Source organism: Rhagoletis pomonella, unplaced genomic scaffold (genome assembly GCF_013731165.1).
Source record: "Rhagoletis pomonella isolate Grant_MI unplaced genomic scaffold, Rhpom_1.0 Rhpom_scaffold_00007, whole genome shotgun sequence".
NCBI classification, from domain to species: domain Eukaryota; kingdom Metazoa; phylum Arthropoda; class Insecta; order Diptera; family Tephritidae; genus Rhagoletis; species Rhagoletis pomonella.
The window spans coordinates 14,537,087-14,557,308 of NW_023458561.1; the positions used below are offsets into that span (position 1 = coordinate 14,537,087).

The window sequence follows — 20,222 nt, forward strand, 5'->3', positions numbered from 1 at the left end:
TTCCAATTCCTTTGAATGAAATTGAAAATGTAATTGATTTTTTTTTTCAATCCCATTACCTGGAACTGCAAGAGTACTTTAGTTTTTTCAATTACTCAAATGAATTGTAAAAGTAATCGAGAAACTGAAAGTTCATTCACGAATGTACAATGTGGAATTTTTGTTGTGGTCAAAGATTAAAATCGAAAGCACACATTGGACATCTTCTATGTATATCTTATATATATAAAAATGTTGTGTTCGTATGACACGGTCATCAAAACTCGAGAGCGGCTGAACCGATTTGAATAATTTTTTTTATATTATTCGGTAATATACCAAAACCAATGATATCACAAACATTTGGAGGATTGCCACCTATTTTAAAATTTTGTAACTCAATTATATTGATAAAATTAATGAGTTATTACAATATGGGTATGAAGTTAAAGAGGTTTAAGAAAGATAACTATTGGAAGTATTTTTGACGAGGGTTGCCACCTATTTGAAAATTTTAACTCAGTCAAATTGATAAAATAAAAGAAATATTGCCATGTGGGTGTCAAACTAAAGAAATTTAAGAAGGCTTACTACCGAAAATATGTTTAAGGAGGGTTGCCATCTGTTTGAAAATTTAACTAAAATAATACAATATGGGTATCAAATTAAAGAGGTTTAAGAAAGATAACTGTTGGAAATATTTTTGAGGGGGCTGCCTATTTGGAAATTGTAACTCAGTTAAATTGATAAAATAAATGAAATGTTGGCATATGGGTGTCAATCTAAAGAGTTTTAAAAAGGCTAACAGTCTACCATGAACACTTCCAGAGATATGCAATATGAAAAGTTCGGTTTATATGGGAGGTGCCATGCCCCATTCTCCAACCAGGCAAATTTTTCTCCATGAGTATGGAATTGATCTTATATATGTATATATTCCCATACCCAGTTCTAGTCCTCTACCACAAATATATGCAGTTTGAAAAATTCGGTTTGTATGGGAGAACAGAACAAAACGGCTTTCAAAATATATATTAGTATAGACTAGCCAATATCTGCTTGTTTTGCGGCTTAAAATACTACTAACGATGACAATCGATGGGTAAATAAACAAGTTTGCAAGGGTTGAGTGAAAGTGCAATAATTTTTTGTATGAAATACTAGCAGCAAGGCGTATTTAACAAGGTGGTGTTGGCCGTATATAAGTAAAAAATTACACTAACAAATTATACGCTGATGTCCGTACTGTCATTGGTATGAGTTACAACAAACACATCATTTTGACGTAATGGCCTCCACGGCGAAAAACTCAGCTGTCGCCCCAACACCACCTTGTTTAATACACCTTGACTAGCAGGAAATAATGTTACTCATACGCCATATCGTACATGACCGTATGACCATGTTAAAGTTTGAATTTTTTTCATTCGCAATGAAAACATAAAATGAAACTAACTTGACTAAATGACCTTATCTAAAAAAAACGGTATACAGATACTACTTATATACTACTTAAAATTAATTTTACGTCTCGGCGTTTTTTTGTGTAACTTTAGCGTCGTTACAGTGTTATCATCAAAATTTAGCCACAGCAATGCAATTTGTTTATAAAACTCTTAGGAGGTAGGATCTCCAGTCCGGCAGGGCTCGTAATTCAAGCGGGCTCTCTCCTCATTTGTAACGCAGGATACCAGTTAAGAGTACTTCAAAGGCCCCAGAAGGCACGCCATTTTGGGGAGAATTAAGGGTACCACAATATACACAATTAAGTCAGTGCCTATAGATACGCAGGGATTAGTCCAAGAGAACAGCAGTGCCCAAGGCAGCAACAGTCCGGGCGGGTTATGCCTGCTTCGCCATTTATGGGTCTCATCTGCCGCGAACCGTTACCCTATAAACTGAACAGCTACAGTCTAAGTTATTCAGTTTTCTTAAAGTCCAATTAGTAATACTACTTAGGTATAAGTTATTTATTCAAAGCAGTTAGCAACCAAGAAACTTAACAAAGCTATTGCAATTCAACAGTAAAAACTTTTTTTTTATAAATTTTTTGATTACTTTTTCAATTACTTTGAGGAATGGAATTCGAAAAAAATCAATTACATTTTCAATTCCTTTCAAAGGAATTGGAAAAAAATTACATTACCAGCACGTAATTTATTCCAATAACATTATGAAATTCCCTGTAATGGAATTAGAGAAAAAACAATTCCATTTGAAATTACTTCAAGGAATTGAAAAAGTAATCGATTCCTTTGCTGTTAACTGAATCAATTGCATCTTAATCACAATAACTGAGGAATGTAATTGTAATTGTAATGTAATTGCATTTACCCAGCTCTGGTTCTAAGCGAAGTTTTGTGCGACTCTGCCTCAAGCGTTTGAAGAGCAATATTTTGACAATCAGTTGCTCATCATTGCGCTATGGTCAGGAGTTCATTTTTTTGGCATAAATTCAAATTTAACTAATTGTAAAAAATGGGGTACGCAGTATTAATGGAGACATTTTAGGGCCAGTTTTTCAGTGCCAGTTTAAACTTAGATTAAGTAAACTGAGTTTAAATTGAACAGCTGGCTGACATTTGATTGGCTGATCTTAGTTTAAATCAGTCAGATCGGGCGTTTAAACCACGGCCGAGCACTGAAAAACTGGCCCGCAGTGGCCCAAAATATGCAAAAAATAAACTTGATAAAAAGGTAATAAATTTACAATGAAACACAATAAGACAGGTTTCTACTTCTGAACTGAATAAATATTTTTTTTTGGTGAAATATCTGTATGTGCGTTTTTTCGTGTAATAACTTCCCACCAAACAATTTGTGTTGCCGGCAATAAGAAAACGTGTCGCCCTCGGAAACAAATTTATTGCCGGTAATATTGCCATCGAATCGATTTCTTATTACCGGTCGCTCTAAAACGTCCGCCGAAGGCAACTCGCCTGGGCGAGTCGTTTTCTTATTGCCTGAATGAGTCTTTTTCTTATCGCTTCAGGCGATATTTGGAATAATTTTATTCTTTTTAATACTTCATTTATTTTTCTGTATACCAAATTGCAACTTACAATCGGAATTAATTCATTTTCTCGCTGTGAGGCTTCCTATTTTATCAATCTTGTCCTTGGGCATAATTTAGATGCTTTTGGCCAATACTATTGACGCCATATTCATAAGTTTTGGAATTTTTGAGAACTTTTTTATTCAAAATTGACATGAATGAAGTGATGTTGCCGATTTGTCACCACAGCAATAAATCGGTGAGTCGCCAATTTGTTGCCATTGACGATTGTTGCCTATTTCTCATGTTTTGCATGGTGGGTTTTTTATCGTAAAAATTTTGTATTTGCCTGAGTTTTGTGGAGTAAAAGATTTATGTATTGTCCCGTATTGTTCAAGATTTTTATCTTGCTCCTTAAAATCATGTGTGTGGGCTTTGCCACTTTTTTCCCTTTTAATAACGTTTGTAATTTTCAGCAACATTTAAATTCCAACACAGAAATAGAGTTTGGCTAGAGGGCGATCGTAAAACTACTGAAGCTTATTCACTCAAAATTGATATTACAAAGATTTTTAAGCAAAAAATAAGAATATTATAAATTTTTGGAAAATGGGCACCCACCAATTTCTCCCAAACTTGGCACAATTGATGGTCTTGGTAAAATAGCGGAAAACTTTAAAAATCGGACAATAACCACGCCCACATCCCATATAACAGTGATTTGAAGAAATACCAAATCTTCGATAAATCGGTAAATAGGCTGTATTCCAAAACGTCAAAATACAAAGCATCAGTCTCTTTTATTTCTAAACCTCAGTAGATTGTAGTGCCAAATGTGTGCAACTACGGTCAGATACTAGTTTTCTACTAGGTTGCGCAAGTTAGACTTCTTCTTTTAGTGTGGTTTAGAAATAAAAGAAACTGATGCTTTGTATTTTGACGTTTTGGAATGCACCCATACTGAAGCTACTTTTTTCGAAATTGAAGTTTGCAATAATTTTCTAGCAAGATATACGCTTAAATCAAATTTTGGAAAGTGGGCGTGACCCTGCCCACTTATCACCACATATCGTCGCCTGGGTAAAAGATTGTCGTATGTTAATTTCGGCAGGTTGTGGGAAATCGCGATTGAAGTTAGGAATGCAATTTCTCAAAAAGGCGAAAATAGATTTTCTACAAAGTCTCTGAAAATGTTACTAGTTCACAAAATTCTTAAATTATTTAATTTTTAATGTTTATTGTTAATTAGTTCTGAGTTTATGAAGGACTTTCTTTAGTAAAATTTTGTCGTAAGCGTCATTTGTCTACAATTCGGCAGCCACTTTGTATGAAGTACGACAAAATGTGATCAAAATTTCGTCCAAATTAACGTCACTTTTTACTCAATATCTCGGAAACTAAAGGAGATATCCACAAATGAAGAACGCCATTTTTAAGCTATTAACTAGTTTAATACGACTGCATCACTAACTAAATTTTTACTAAATTATCGAAAAAGTTTTAGTCAATATCTCGGAAACTATTAATATTTTTTTTTGGTGAAATATCTGTATGTGCGGTTTTTCGTGTAATAACTTTTTTATCGTAAAAATTTGGTATTTGCCTGAGTTTTGTGGAGTAAAAGATTTATGTATTGTCCCGTATTGTTCAAGATTTTTTTCTTGCTAAGGGGATTTAATAAATCTCTGTTTTAAATGTACGCCGTCTCCACTTCTATGTTGAGATTTATTTGACGTTTATTTTTTGAATATTTCAGCATTTGTTTACATTGCACTTCAAAAACATTTATAAAATATAAATTTCATTTAAAATACAAAATGGATATCTGCGAAGAATTTTTAATTTATAATATGCTGTCCAATACTCAAAGGGCCATGTTGTTGGAGTTTCAAAGGAAGCGAACAACACGGCGTAAATTTATTCTGAGGCATATAATTCAACGGAACGCGATAATTCTTTCATTAGGTGCGTTCGTTTAAAATCTCCAACAGAAACCAACCAACTGCCAAATTCCGGCGAAATGTCATCTGTTCGCTCACAAGAGAGAAATATCCAAAATAGTACGCGAACAGAAAATTTGCAGAAACTTGCAAGTTAGACGAACTGCTGATATAATTTTTGTTTACATTCAAAAGTGTAAAATTTAAAACGTTCGAAAACTCATTACAAAGTGGTATCCTGGCACAGTTTATTGATCAAACAAATAACTACTTACTTCTTACAAGTTTAATTAGTCGCATTTTGTAATTTTTAACTTCCAAACCCTCAAATTCAATTTTGTGATTTGCGTAAATGCCAACCAGCTGTTTTTGATCAGCTGTTTTCCTGTTGGCAAATTGCTGTTGGCAAAAATTTTTTAAACAGAAACCAGCAGCTTCCCCTCAAAATGAAATGTCACTTTGCTCTCTCAATTTCCCCTACTTTGCAAGTTTTTCGCGTACGCGAACGCAAAAACTTGTAAGTTTTGGTTAAACATGAACAATTAACAGCTACGCGAACGAACCTATTGTTAAATGAAAAGAAATCAAGAAGACTGTGGATAACTGTAAGTAAATCATTTTGAAGCATCAAGAAAAATTATCTTCTCAATAAGCAACAGGAGAGATACAGCAATTTTTGGGAATTAGAAGTGCCACAGTACGATCACCACACTTTTAAAGAAAGTTTTCGCATGAGTCGTTCATGCTTCCAAATTTTGTGCGATAAGCTGAAGGGCATGGTAAAATGCGATACCGTCTTCAGGGCTTGTATACCACTGGAGAAGCGTGTTGCGATTGCGCTTTATTGCTTGCGCTCGTCTGCTGAATATGCTACAATAGGCAGATTATTTGGTGTATCTAAAACTAGTGTGTGGAGAATACTTTTGGAATTTTGCAACGAAGTTTGGAACGTGCTACGCCAGGAATGCTTGCCCAGCACCTTTTTGAGTCCAAATAAAATACAGGATTGTGTGGACGGTTTTGAAATTATTGGATTCCCTCAATGTCTTAAAGCAATCGGTAATTGCTTTTAGTTTTTTTTTAATATTATTATTTAAATATACATACCTACACATTTAAGGAAAACGATCTGTAATCATATGTTTTCGTGTTGGATAATTTTTGCTGACTAAAATTTTGTCAGTACAAAATGAACGCTTCTCTTGCATCAAAATGAACGCTTGCTCTCTCAATTTTTATGTGTTGGATAATTTTTTGTCGTTATCGAACGCCATCCAGTAAAAATTTGCAAAAACTATTACAAATTTTTGACTTGTCGAACGCACCTATTAATATAAACACTAATGTTATAAATGACCCATCATGTAATGTATGTATATCTACTATAGTTGTACTTTCACATACAATTTTACCTTATCTGATTATATATTTCACGTCTGTATGCGGCGCCGTGCCCATTTGTCTATACACATCCTATTCTCGTTTCTCGAGATAGGGTGTTTTCGAACTGGCTGCCGAGATAGGTCGATCTTCCACTCAGCAGTCAATATGTACACACATACATATATCACATACATACATACATATGTGAGTAAATGTTTTTGCATACGCGTCACTTCGCACTAACCACATTTGACGTTTGATTGACCTAGATTGAGCCTACATTTTAGAGACAAATCGTCGTCTGGGTAAAATATTGTCGTATGTTAATTTCGGCAGGTTGTGGGAAATCGCGATTGAAGTTTTGAAATGCAATTTCTCAAAAACGTTAAGATAGATTTTGTCCAAAGTCTCTGAAAATGTTACTAGTTCACAAGATTCTTAAATTATTTAATTTTTAATGCTTATTGTTAATTAGTTTTGAGTTTATGAAGGATTTTCTTTAGTAAAATTTTGTCGTAAACGTCATTTGTCCACAATTTGGCAGCCACTTTTGTATGAAATACGACAAAATGTGATCAAAATTTCTACTAAATTAACGACACTTTTTACTCAATATCTCGGAAACCAAAGGAGATATCCAAAAAATGGAGATCGCCATTTTTAAGATATTGATTAGTTTAATATGGCTGCATCACTAACTAAATTTTTACTAAATTATCGAAAAAGTTTTAGTCAATATCTCGGAAACTAAAGGAGATATCTAAAAACTGATAACACCAATCGAAAGACCTTATTTCAAAATATATAACTGCATCTAGAACTATAAATCGTCAAAATGGCGCTTACAATATTTTACCCAGGCGACGATATGTGTATCTCGGCAACCGTTGGATCAATTTGTACCAAACTCGGTACGAGGTACATAAAAGCAAAACGTTAAAAATTATTGGCTAAAATTACGCCCACTTTTCATATAACGGTAAATTTCAGAAGTACTTAAAACTTCAATATTTCGAGATTTAAGCACGCTAATTTACTCAAAATCGATCATTCCCACGACAGCCGGTTCTACGTTCCGGAATGACTCGGGTTTTACCCGATCAAGACGATTGTTTCGGCGATCTAGCCCCGTTTAGGTCGGCGAAATCCCTCAAAAGTTGTACGTCCATAGGACTACTTCTTCTTCGCATACTTCTGCTCAGGGCTGGCATTGAGTCAGGATATTACGTAATGTGACATCAGTCAATAGCAACACCTGCCTTGGCTGGTGTCACTTTAGGGCATGCTCAAGACTACGCACCACGCGAGATTGGACGAGGGACTATGAGGGCCCATGCTGTGCCGCTCGGTCGCAACCCCCAGCTGCGACGCCGAGCACTAACACCACAGGGCAACAGCCTCAGCAGTAGCACAGCATGTGGCTACACGGCAACAGACATCACTAACACCACATTCCAATAAGTCTCCCTAGAACACGAAGATTTTACAATTCAACTGTAACGGACTCCAGAGCAAGATCGAGGAGAATTCAACACTGTTGAATTGCGCCAGATACAATGTGCACCATCGAGATCGCGAGCGAGATAATGGTGGAGGCTTAGCATTCATCACCCACCACACCGTGCAGTATCGTCTTATCGAAGCAGACATCGACCGCAGGGATACCATCCTAGAACGCCAGGGAATTGCTATCCGGTCAGGCGATGTCGAGCTCGAAATATTTAACATATACATACCCCCTGCCACCAGCTGCCCGGCAGGATATCACCCTAAAATAGATGCGCTCCTCAGAGGAGAACACCGCATGGTAGTTGGTGACTTCAATGCGCACCACGATCTTTGGCATTCAAGCCTGTCAAACGATCCCAGGGGAACATAATTGGCTGCGCTGATAGACGATTCGGCATTCTGCACAATGAACGGTGACGCACCCACCAGGATTATGGGCAGCTGATGCAGCTCGCCAGACCGAATAATAGTCAGCGCTGGTCGGATAAACAGCGTATCATGGCGACCTATGCTGACTTTAGCATCAGACCATCTTCCCATAATCATCTCGATTGATAAACCAGCCAATTTTGCTTCCGCGGATCACCGGACCTATGCCAACTTTTCTAAAGCTGATTGGAAAGGCTTCGCGGATGTTACTGAAAGCTCCTTCGCTGCACTACCCAAACCAACCGACGTTCACGTAGGTGAACGTAAGTTCCGCAGGGTTGTCACTGCTGCTGCAGCCAGCTTCATCCCAGCGGGATGCATCTCTCACACCCTCGTCCGAATTTTCCTGCAGAAGGGGCTGTCCTAGCCGATGAGCGCGACAACTTCGTCAGGCCGATCCCGGAAATCCCCGCATTAGGGATCTCAACTCGGAGATTCGGCAACTTGTGAACGTACATATGCGGAAGAAATGGGAAGAGCATCTGAATACCAGCAACTTCGCCTCTGGTGTGAGTAAGCTTTGGTCAACCGTGAGGTCATTGTCCAACCCGACGAAGCGTGACGACAGAGTTGAAATAGACTTTGGTGAACACGCTTCGTCGGACCCGGAGCGATGCGCGAGCAATTTTAGCCGGCAGTCCATCCTGCATCCTCCGGCGGATAAAGCCAAACGTCGAGTGACCAGAAGCCGCACAAAGGGTAGCCATCGGGAAGGCGAAAACCTCCAAAGCCATTGGACCCGACGGAATGTGCATGCTGATGCTGAAAAATTTGGGCCGAACGGGAGTAGCGTACCTAACGGCCGTCCTCAACTTGTCAATGGCCACTCTCGTCATTCCAGACATCTGGAAGATGGGGAGAGTGGTCCCACAAAGGAGAGTCTTATCGTCCGATAACCCTCCTTTCCTCGGTAGCGAAGACACTAGAGGTCTTGCTACTCCCGTATTTTACAAACCACCTGACCCCAGCGAAGCATCAGCATGGGTTCCGCAAAGTGCACAGTACAACAACAGCACTTAACGCTATAAATACCCAGATAACTCGTGGCCTAAACTGAAAGCTCCCAGTGAAAGAACCATTCTAGTAGCGCAGGACCTGTCTAAGGCGTTCAACACTGTCAGCCATTCAACGCTACTAGAAGACATAGAGGCCTCCTCTCTCCCACAGGGACTCAGTTATCTGAGTGGTCGTCACTCGTCAGTAACTTTTAGAGACAAATCGAGCAAACCGAGGAAAATAAAACGGGGTTCCACAGGGTGGTCTCGAGAGGGAGTCTCGATTGTCTCTTATGCTGACGATTGCTCGATCATGGCGTCCGGGAATGGGATTGATGACTTGTGCTCGAAAGTAAACGCTTATCTCGCCGAGCTTTCTCGCTTCTTCACTGCACGGAGCCTAACCCTCTCCCCTACAAAATCCTCAGCCACACTTTTTTCACCTGGACGTAGGAGGTCAGACTCCAATTGGGAATTCACGTCGATGATACACCAATTCCGACGGTGAACAACCTGAAGATACTCGGGGTAACATTCGATAGTCTGCCCTCCTTCTCGGCGCATACAACCGTAATTGTCAACAAAGTACAAAGCCGCAACAAGGTCCTCAAGTCGCTAGCCGGCAGCACCTGGGGCAAAGACAAAGAAACCTTGCTGGCAACGTACAAGGCAATTGGCCGGCCGGTTCTGAACAACGCTGCCCCAGTGTGGTCACCGGGGACTAGTAGGACGCAGTGGATGAAGCTGCAGACTTGCCAGAACATGGCACTTAGGATTGGGACAGGATGCCTCTTGCCACCTGCGCAAGGAGGCCCACATGCTCCCAATTAAGGAGCATAACATAATGCTCTGCAGGCAGTTCCTGGTTGGGAGCCACAGATGTGGCCATCCGAACAGGCAACTCCTTGCAGAAGGGCCTTCGCCCAGGCACGTCAGGAGGCATCTCTACGAACTGACGGACGAAGTCCAGAGGTTCATCAAACAACCTCTAGACCCGACAGCATGTTCGAGGCATGTAACGGGTGATTTTTTTGAGGTTAGGATTTTCATGCATTAGTATTTGACAGATCACGTGGGATTTCAGACATGGTGTCAAAGAGAAAGATGCTCAGTATGCTTTGACATTTCATCATGAATAGACTTACTAACGAGCAACGCTTGCAAATCATTGAATTTTATTACCAAAATCAGTGTTCGGTTCGAAATGTGTTTCGCGCTTTACGTCCGATTTATGGTCTACATAATCGACCAAGTGAGCAAACAATTAATGCGATTGTGACCAAGTTTCGCACTCAGTTTACTTTATTGGACATTAAACCAACCACACGAATGCGTACAGTGCGTACAGAAGAGAATATTGCGTCTGTTTCTGAGAGTGTTGCTGAAGACCGTGAAATGTCGATTCGTTGCCGTTCGCAGCAATTGGGTTTGTGTTATTCGACCACATGGAAGATTTTACGCAAAGATCTTGGTGTAAAACCGTATAAAATACAGCTCGTGCAAGAACTGAAGCCGAACGATCTGCCACAACGTCGAATTTTCAGTGAATGGGCCCTAGAAAAGTTGGCAGAAAATCCGCTTTTTTATCGACAAATTTTGTTCAGCGATGAGGCTCATTTCTGGTTGAATGGCTTCGTAAATAAGCAAAATTGCCGCATTTGGAGTGAAGAGCAACCAGAAGCCGTTCAAGAACTGCCCATGCATCCCGAAAAATGCACTGTTTGGTGTGGTTTGTACGCTGGTGGAATCATTGGACCGTATTTTTTCAAAGATGCTGTTGGACGCAACGTTACGGTGAATGGCGATCGCTATCGTTCGATGCTAACAAACTTTTTGTTGCCAAAAATGGAAGAACTGAACTTGGTTGACATGTGGTTTCAACAAGATGGCGCTACATGCCACACAGCTCGCGATTCTATGGCCATTTTGAGGGAAAACTTCGGAGAACAATTCATCTCAAGAAATGGACCGGTAAGTTGGCCACCAAGATCATGCGATTTGACGCCTTTAGACTATTTTTTGTGGGGCTACGTCAAGTCTAAAGTCTACAGAAATAAGCCAGCAACTATTCCAGCTTTGGAAGACAACATTTCCGAAGAAATTCGGGCTATTCCGGCCGAAATGCTCGAAAAAGTTGCCCAAAATTGGACTTTCCGAATGGACCACCTAAGACGCAGCCGCGGTCAACATTTAAATGAAATTATCTTCAAAAAGTAAATGTCATGGACCAATCTAACGTTTCAAATAAAGAACCGATGAGATTTTGCAAATTTTATGCGTTTTTTTTAAAAAAAAAGTTATCAAGCTCTTAAAAAATCACCCGTTATAAAAGCGGCAATACTGCAGCACTGATGAAAATTCGCAATACTGTTGCAACTTCCCAACAGATAAAACGTTGCTAGAAATTCACACCGAACGTGATGCTTTAATAATTCGCGCAAAACTGCGGTTGTGATTGCATCTCGAACAAGCCCAGCCTATCGACAGGCCTTGAACGGCATTCACAGAGAGGCAGTCTCGAGTTATGTAGACTCCCCGACCTGTGAATGCCGTTCTGGGCACACAACCACAACTGCGCTCTGGTTACTGCAGCAGGTTGAACTCATACCTGAGCAGTTTAAGCGAAGATATTCCAAACGAATGCCCGGCATGCAGAAGGTCGCCCCATGACTCACATGATCTCTTCGCATGCCCTCTAAACCCCACCACGCTAACGCCCCTGTCCCTATGGACAGACCCCGTCGAGGCTGCACGCTACTCAGGCCTGCCGTTAGTGGAGCTTGACGACAACGATTGAGGGACTAACCAATCTGGGCGGGGTTGTTGTAGCTGCTACAACAACAACAACTCAAAATTGATACTCACAACATCCCTTGAAAATAAGTGACATTATGGAATTTTGGAAAGTGGGCGTGATACCGTCCACTTATAACTATATAAGTTTATCTCATTTATCTGAATATACTAGTGACACTATATGTACTAAATTTTGTTAAGATCGGTCAAGTGATTGGTGAGATATACGAATTTTCCTTGTCAGTGAGTGGGCCACGCCCTTTTTTCAAAATTTTAAATAGGTCGTATTCCCCCTTATACCAACTTTAGCTTTTCTAGCTTTACTGGCAGCTGAATGATATCACTCTTTGTATTTGTATGAGTGGAGTGGGCGTGCCACGCCTCAAATTTGTCTTCTTTTTACTTCTTCTATTTATGTGGCATACTAAGCCTACAAACGCCCGAAGATTCTACCAAGGGGTTAAGCGATTTACGGAAGGTTTCAAGACCGGGGCAAACTCCTGTAAGAACAACAATGGCGACCTAGTGACCGATATCCAGAATGTACTTAAATTGTGGAGGGAACACTTTTACAACCTACTGAATTGTAGCAGCGCTGAAAGTAGTGAAGAAGACGAACCCGAGTCCCCAGTCGCTGATGATGGAGTAGCTGCCCCACCGCCTGACTATGACGAGGTACGAATAGCGATTACGCGGCTGCCGAGCTATTCAAGTAAGGCGGCGAGGAGCTGATGAGGTGAATGCATCAGCTCGTATGCAGAATATGGTCAGATGAACGCATGCCCGACGACTGGAATTTAAGTATGCTCTGCCCAATCCACAAGAAAGGCGACCCCGCCATAAGCGCCAACTACCGCGGAATCAGTATTCTAAGCATAGGTTATAAGGTCTTATCCAGCGTATTGTGCGAAAGACTGAACCCCACCGTCAACAAACTGATTGGACCTTATCAGTGTGGCTTTAGGCCTGGAAAATCCACCATAGATCAGGTATTCACAATACGCCAAATCTTGGAAAAGGCCCGCGAGAAAAGATCGACACCCACCATCTATTTGTCGATTTCAAAGCCGCTTTCGACAGCACGTAGAGAAGTTGCCTCTATGCCGCGATGTCTGAATTTGGTATCGCCGCGAAACTAATACGGCTGTGTAAAATGACGTTGAGCAATACCACCAGCTCAGTCAGAATAGGGAAGGACCACTCCGAGCCGTTTGATACCAAACGAGGTTTCAGACAAGGCGACTCCCTTTCGTGTGATTTCTTTACTCTGATGTTGGAGAAGATAATAAGAGCCGCAGAACTGAACCGCTCAGGCACAATACTTTACAAGAGCGTACAATTGCTGGCGTATGCCGACGACATCGATATTATCGGTAAAAACGTCTGTTCTGCCTTCTCGGGATTGGATAGCGAATGGGTCTGGTGCTAAACGAGGACAAAACGAAGTATCTCCTGTCATCACACAAACAGTCAGAGCATACGCGTCTTGGCACGTACGTCACTGTTGACAGTTACAAGTTTGAAAAAGTAGACGACTTCGTTTATTTGGGAACCAGCATTAATTGAGAAGTCCCCCCTCGTCGTACAAAGATCACGGTCTATAAGTCACTGGTGCTGGTGTATGGCGCGGAGGCATGGACAATGAAAGCATCTGATGAGGCGGCGCTTGGAGTTTTCGAGAGACATAGTGCAGCGAATTAAAATTCAGCGGCTCCGCTGGCTTGGCCATGTCGTTCGAATGGACAGAAACGCTCCTGCTCTGAAAATATTCAACGCGGGCCCCGATGCTGGTAAAAGGGGAAGAGGAAGGCCTCCTCTGCGTTGGAAAGACCAGGTGGAGAAGGACTTGTCTTCACTTGGCATTTCCGATTGGCGTCAGTTAGCACAGAAGAGAAAGAGGAAGAAGAAGCCTACACACAAAACTTAAGTGACATATCTCATTTCTAATAATTTATGCAAAAAAAAAAGATTTCCAGACCATAAAAAGCAGCATAAAAAATGTTACTGCGCAATTTCTGCAGCATCCGTTATTTTATTTTTCTACGTAACACTTATTTTCTGAGCCTATTTAAGTAAAAAAGAATAAATATTTCAATTAAAGGACAATAACACGTCGAATAGCTTTCATTATTGCTTGCAAAACGAGCCCTCTCTCTAATTACCTGAAAATTCAATTAATGAAAAAGACTGTTACGCTACAAGAAGTTTTCCACCTAAAACACATGGATATAGGAAAGAAGGCCGAAAATACTCGAAGAAAACTAGACTTTCCCATTTTTTAACCTGGTGAATTCCGCGCCAAAAAACTGTGATGTTTTTAACTGTTACATTACATTTAAAAATACTGCAGACTTCATTTTCCTATAAAAAGCTAATAACTGATTTTTTTTTATCAAATTCTTTTTATATTAACTCAAAAATAATACAAGGAAAGCGAAGAGCAGTATGTTTAGTGCAACAAAATGGCGGTCCTTAAATATAAACTACCATTTAGTTTCAAATTGTGATTTTTTTTTAATTTTCGTTAATTTAAAGGTGTCTCGGGATTAAGTGAATTTTCACGATTGAGAGAAGGAGATTTGTGTCCATATTTACATATGTTGTACGGTACCTTAGAATATGCCTGATCCAGACATAATCAAAAATCTCCGAAACCTGAGGAAAAACTACTTCACCTCGGTTTCGTTTTCGGCGATTTGGAAAATATATGTTTTGCTAAGATAGTTAGACGAAATATTTATATTTTCAGTATTTATTAAATTTATAAAGAATAATGCGGCTTGAGTTATTATAAACATTTAATATTGGTAATACAATTTTATCATGTTAAACAAAATATATAAAAAATTAAAACCTTATATTTAATGCATAGTTTTTTCACTTTTTATGTATTATATTTTTTTTATGTAAGGGGAAAACATTAGATATATATTTATATGTGTGTAGTATATGCATATGTCTTAAGTACAAAATACAAACTGGAAAACCATATTCAAACAGACGATTACGAACTTGTGTTATACATACTTTATTTTAAGAATTAGCGCCTGTCCGTCTGTTTCGAAAGCACAATGCAATATACTGAATTAATTAAAATTCTAATACGTTTTATTGCGTATGTTCTTTTCCGCAACTAATACACATACACAAATAGGCACTATTTTTGAAGATGTAAAGTGTACGATACAAAATATTTGAATGTAGAATGAACAGTTACGAATTTCAATAAATAAGAGGCATGGCAACATACAACGCGCAACGTAATGAGCCCTAACCGCCAAAATAACGTAAGCGACATTTATTTCAAAATTTTCTTTTTGATACAGAAATTCATCTAGATGCTCCAGGAATATTTCTGCATCAAAAAGAACATTAAAAAAATGTCGCTTATAATTTACAAGCAAAACAAACATTAGAATTATTTGTTTTTATATTGCTTTGTAAGTTTGTACGAATATTTGTTCGTTCGTGGAATGGGCGATAAAGCAATAATAGCCCTGCAAACCAGTTTCCGAAATCTTAACGAAATCTTTAGGAGGATCTCATTTCTGTAACGATTTTTTTACAAATCTTGGAAGAAAATTATAGGAAGTGGTTGACACGAACTCGTAAAGAAATTTATGTTCGATAAAGAAAATTCTGGATAGATTCTACAAGGAATTCTTCGAAGAGTGCACAGTGTATTTATTTTAGAAAATTCGGCAAAAAATAGGATGAGATACTTACGAATTCTTTAAAATTTCTCTACAATTCAGAATACTCTGAAAAAATGGTTTGCAGGTAAATGTAGAACATTTGGCAGACAAGAGAGAGTAATGTTAGTTTGAGAGAAAGGTGAATTGGGCTGGATTATACGAAATTGTGTTGATGGCACATTGCAGAACATAACAGCGAAGTTGGGGTGTTTCCTCGCACTTGTACGCTATATAGCTGTGTGCGGGCGAAAGCTATGCTCCTAAAGTTTAAAGAATACTGGTGGTCAAAGTCAGCATTTTCATATTATACATATGTATTCATTAGGAATGATTGGTATTCCTAGTGTTAACCCATTGCAATCTGAATTGAGTAGTCCACTTGCAAAGTGCTATATGTAAAATTTTTCGATTTTTAGTTTTTGGTGGTTAACGTGCCAGTATTTAAAGTAGTTTCATGCCCACTAACAATACAGTGCAAAATCCTTATATATTCTGAAAAAAATAGCATCAAATGTTAGCTACTCTAGCAAACGTCGCTATAATACTTACTGTGTGTATATATGTATACACTTTCAAAATTCGCTATAATATTTATTGTACGTATTTATACAAGTTCAAAAGTCTCCATCTTCTGATGAACTTAGAAAACTGCAAGAAAACGCGGACCGATCTTCATGAAAGAGAGAACGCGAAAAGCTAAAAAGGCTAGCTATGTAACAGTTACTGTTCCAAAACTCGCTATATTAATTTTTTATATATAAAATTTTCAAAGACTACCATACTGCGATTTTGTTTTTTGATGATATTAGGCTCTTATTTATGCAAATTTTTAGATAATAAAAAAAGATACAACTTGGATTTTACTTGTTGTTGTAGACGTTTTTTTTTATTTATGGCTTACTATTATAAAATCACATAACGCTCTTTGAAAGTGGACTGCTCAATTATTTGATGCAGTATTAGAAGAATTAAAAACATGAATAGTAAAATTTATATATGAGTACAGTTGTATTTCTTCTATATATTATCATATAAACTCAATTTAGAAAGACTGAATCCGAAAGCATTAAAAAAACCGGAAAATTCAGGACAGAATAACACCTTCACATATTGATTTATTTATATGCACCAGTCGGCAATTGGAACGGTTCTTCATTCGTCATAGTTCTTTAATAAGATCCTCCCTTTGCTTGTATTCGAATAGTTCTTGTGTTTGATGGCGAAAGCAACTAACACAATCGGAAGTTGACTTGCTCGGTGCATGTCAACTCTCCAGCTCCAAAACATAAAAATAAACTGCTTCTAACAGAGACTTTACTAATTTCTGCCAACTGGAGTGCAATACTAATCTGCTAAAAGTTTTGTTTGGAATATGTCGAGGGTTTACATTCAGTAAAATGAATTATTGATACTAAGATGCATGTTTGACTCATACATCTGTAGTAATTTATATTTGCCGCCATCGATTCGCCCACAGTTAGCGAGTGCCGAAACAAACGAAATCAATGAAGTGCAACCAAACTCGCCATTTGCCATTGCTGCTAGCTACATTAGCCGTCATCGATTCGCCACTTCTCGCTCGCTATGTTTGAGTTCCGGTCGCTTAAAGAAGAATTTTGCATGTGAAAGCAACAACAAAGTTAGCTAGCACGGATAGACGATAGCGAGTTTGGTTATACCTCATCGAGTTCGTTCGTTTCGCCACTCGCTAACTGTTGGCGAATCGATGACGGCTGTTAACAGAATTTTAAGCTAGCTTCAATAAATGGGTAACACTTAATCAAAGATGAACTATCTGAAATTCGTGTTTATTGGGCACGCATGTACTTACTACATATGTATGTACTAGGGATGTTAATTTTTTCGATTTTTACGAACCCGGCATTTTGGGGATGTCATTATCACAATCCCGGGATTAGTCCCGGGATTTAGATATTTATTACTTTTCAATAACTTAAATCGAAAAAATTGCTTCTACCTCTCCCACCCACTTTTTATTTAAAGCGGCGTTTTTATTTTTTTCTCTCTGACATCAGGATATATTTTAAAGGACTTTGTAATTTCAAAGATATGATCAATTCCAAGTTATTTAAAAAATTCAAAATAAATAAATAAATATGGGTACCAAATGAATGAGAAAATTTGTTTAGAATTGAAAAAAAAATAAAGTTTTTTGGATTCACAAGAACGAAAGGTAATTTTTTAAGCTGATAAAGTTAGAAGGACGAAAAAGGACATTTTAATATGTACCAGTCCTTGTGCACCAAAACATTTAATCTGATTAAATTCTACAGAATTGCATCTTTAATTTGATACCTATGCTTCATCTCTAAGCACATTTCACAGAAATGCTTAAATCATTTTTCAATTACTGAAGTTAATGTGAAAAACTAAAAACACAATTTTACAATATTTGGCCCATGGTTTCGCGAGTATATTGATTTTTGTGTGTAAAATTTACTATCGCAGGGTGTTATATGTATAATGAGCTAGACATTTATAAAAAAATATTAATTATTAAATAAAAAATAGATATAGCCAATACTGGTCAAGAGAAGTAGTTACTATTATTGCCATTAGTACAAATTAAAAATCGCGAAAATCCCGGGATTATTTGCCAAGAATCCCGCGATTTTCCGGACCTAAAAAAGGCCGAGATCCCGGGATTAACATTCCTAGTATGTACGTATGTACACATATGGGCTATTTTCTATACGCAGTTATCTCATACCCCAATTTTTTTTATACTCTTCTGATTCTCAGTGACCGTAACGAAAGTTTAATTTAAAAAAATACTTTTTAATAATAACTATTTTTTAATTTTAATTTTTCGCTTGGAAAATAAATGTTACTGAGTAAGTTACAATATGGTGTGTATATATTAAAATAGTTATTATTGTTAGTCAATATCATCACCTAAAGCGAATTACGATTGATTAAAAAATATTTGTTGTCTGCAAAAAAAATATCTTTTATTTTCTGAGCAATAAATGAAAATCATTTTTATATGTGTTTTATAGCAAAACTACAAAAAATGTTAGCACATAAAAGTAGAAAAGGGTTCCCTATGAACGAATCATTGCTCTTACAGTAGGTACGTTTTTTTTCGTTCTTGATATCTTATAAACGATCATTATTTGGGGTCCCTGTCATTTCGTTTTCCCAATTAAGCACAACGGTTTGCTTTAAAAATAAAGTTTGTTGGCGATATATTTTTGTGTGATCATGTGAAAATTCAAATCTGTCCTGCATACACCAACGACCAGTATTGAACGCATTTATTAAGGCACGGCATGTATCTTTCAAAAAAATTGAATACTTGAGGTGTGGGAATGTGCAATAAATCATTTTATACACCGATATATGTATGTATGTACGTATTTTCTCAATTTAATTTTGTTGGTTTTCAGAGCAGATGTTGTACACTCATGGTACATATGTATGTATATACGCCCCTGTCTCACGCCATATCCTTAAGAAGGTTTTAAAGGTTTCTAACAAGTTTAGGTGATAAAATCCTATTCAATAAGAAAATACACTGTACACTGCAATTAAATCAAAATCAAGCATTGGTTAACGAATTTAGAAAAAAATTTGAAATATTCTGATTCTTTATTCTAATCACTCTGCTTCTAATAATAATAATTATAAGGAAACAACGGAAGTACTCGGAAAAATTGCAACCTGTATAACGAATACACACTGTAAAGTTTAGTGTATACATAACGTGCCAATAAATATTCCGTTTTACCCTGTATATTTTTATAATTTTATTTTTCTCTTAATTGTATAAATGCAATTTTCCGTAAATACTCAAATACTCGTCTATGGGCTCACCTAAATTATGGTATAAATTTGGTAAATCGGCTATGCATTTGTTTGGTACGTTTTGAATTTATATATACGGGCATGCATTATACATACCTCTATGCTTAAGTGGAGAATGTATGTATAAAAGTCACGTGGACATATAAAAAGTATACAAATGTTTTTAATTGATAATCAATACGGTATTTTCGATACTTTTTCGCGTATTTTTTAAATGTTGTATGGGTGAAGTGCTGTTTTTCTATAGCTTGATAATTTAGTTGCTGCTAACAAAATAATTGTCGGCAGAGAAATGGAGTGTTTGATTTTGTAAGTAATAAGCGAAATTAAAATATGTTTCGTATATTCATTCAATTAAAAATTTAGCTTTAATTAATACGTTAATTGCCGGAATCTTCGCCGTCTAAGGATTCATCTTGCACCGAAGAATTATCATCGATTCGCTTCGACGACGATGGCGTGCCAGTCAAGCGACTCGAACTCAGACCCATACCCCCACCAGTTCGCCTGCAATGAAAGTATAAGTACAAGTTAATTAAGAAATACGTATTAAATTTCTATGAGCAAAAATCGCTAAAACTAATATCAAAATTCGTCATGCATACTGAAAGTTGAACACTTATCAATATGTATGTATGTATGTATGTATGTATGTATGTATGTATGTATGTAT

General features: G+C 37.7%; 1 protein-coding gene across 1 annotated transcript in view; it reads right to left on the reverse strand.

Moving 5' to 3' along the window:
* Positions 1-19,999: 19,999 nt before the first annotated feature.
* The window catches only part of LOC118742357 (myosin heavy chain, non-muscle), a gene marked incomplete in the record, with an annotated part of 153,781 nt that continues 153,558 nt past the window's right edge, over positions 20,000-20,222 (reverse strand). Inside the window, 1 exon segment of the mRNA XM_036474368.1 lies at positions 20,000-20,056.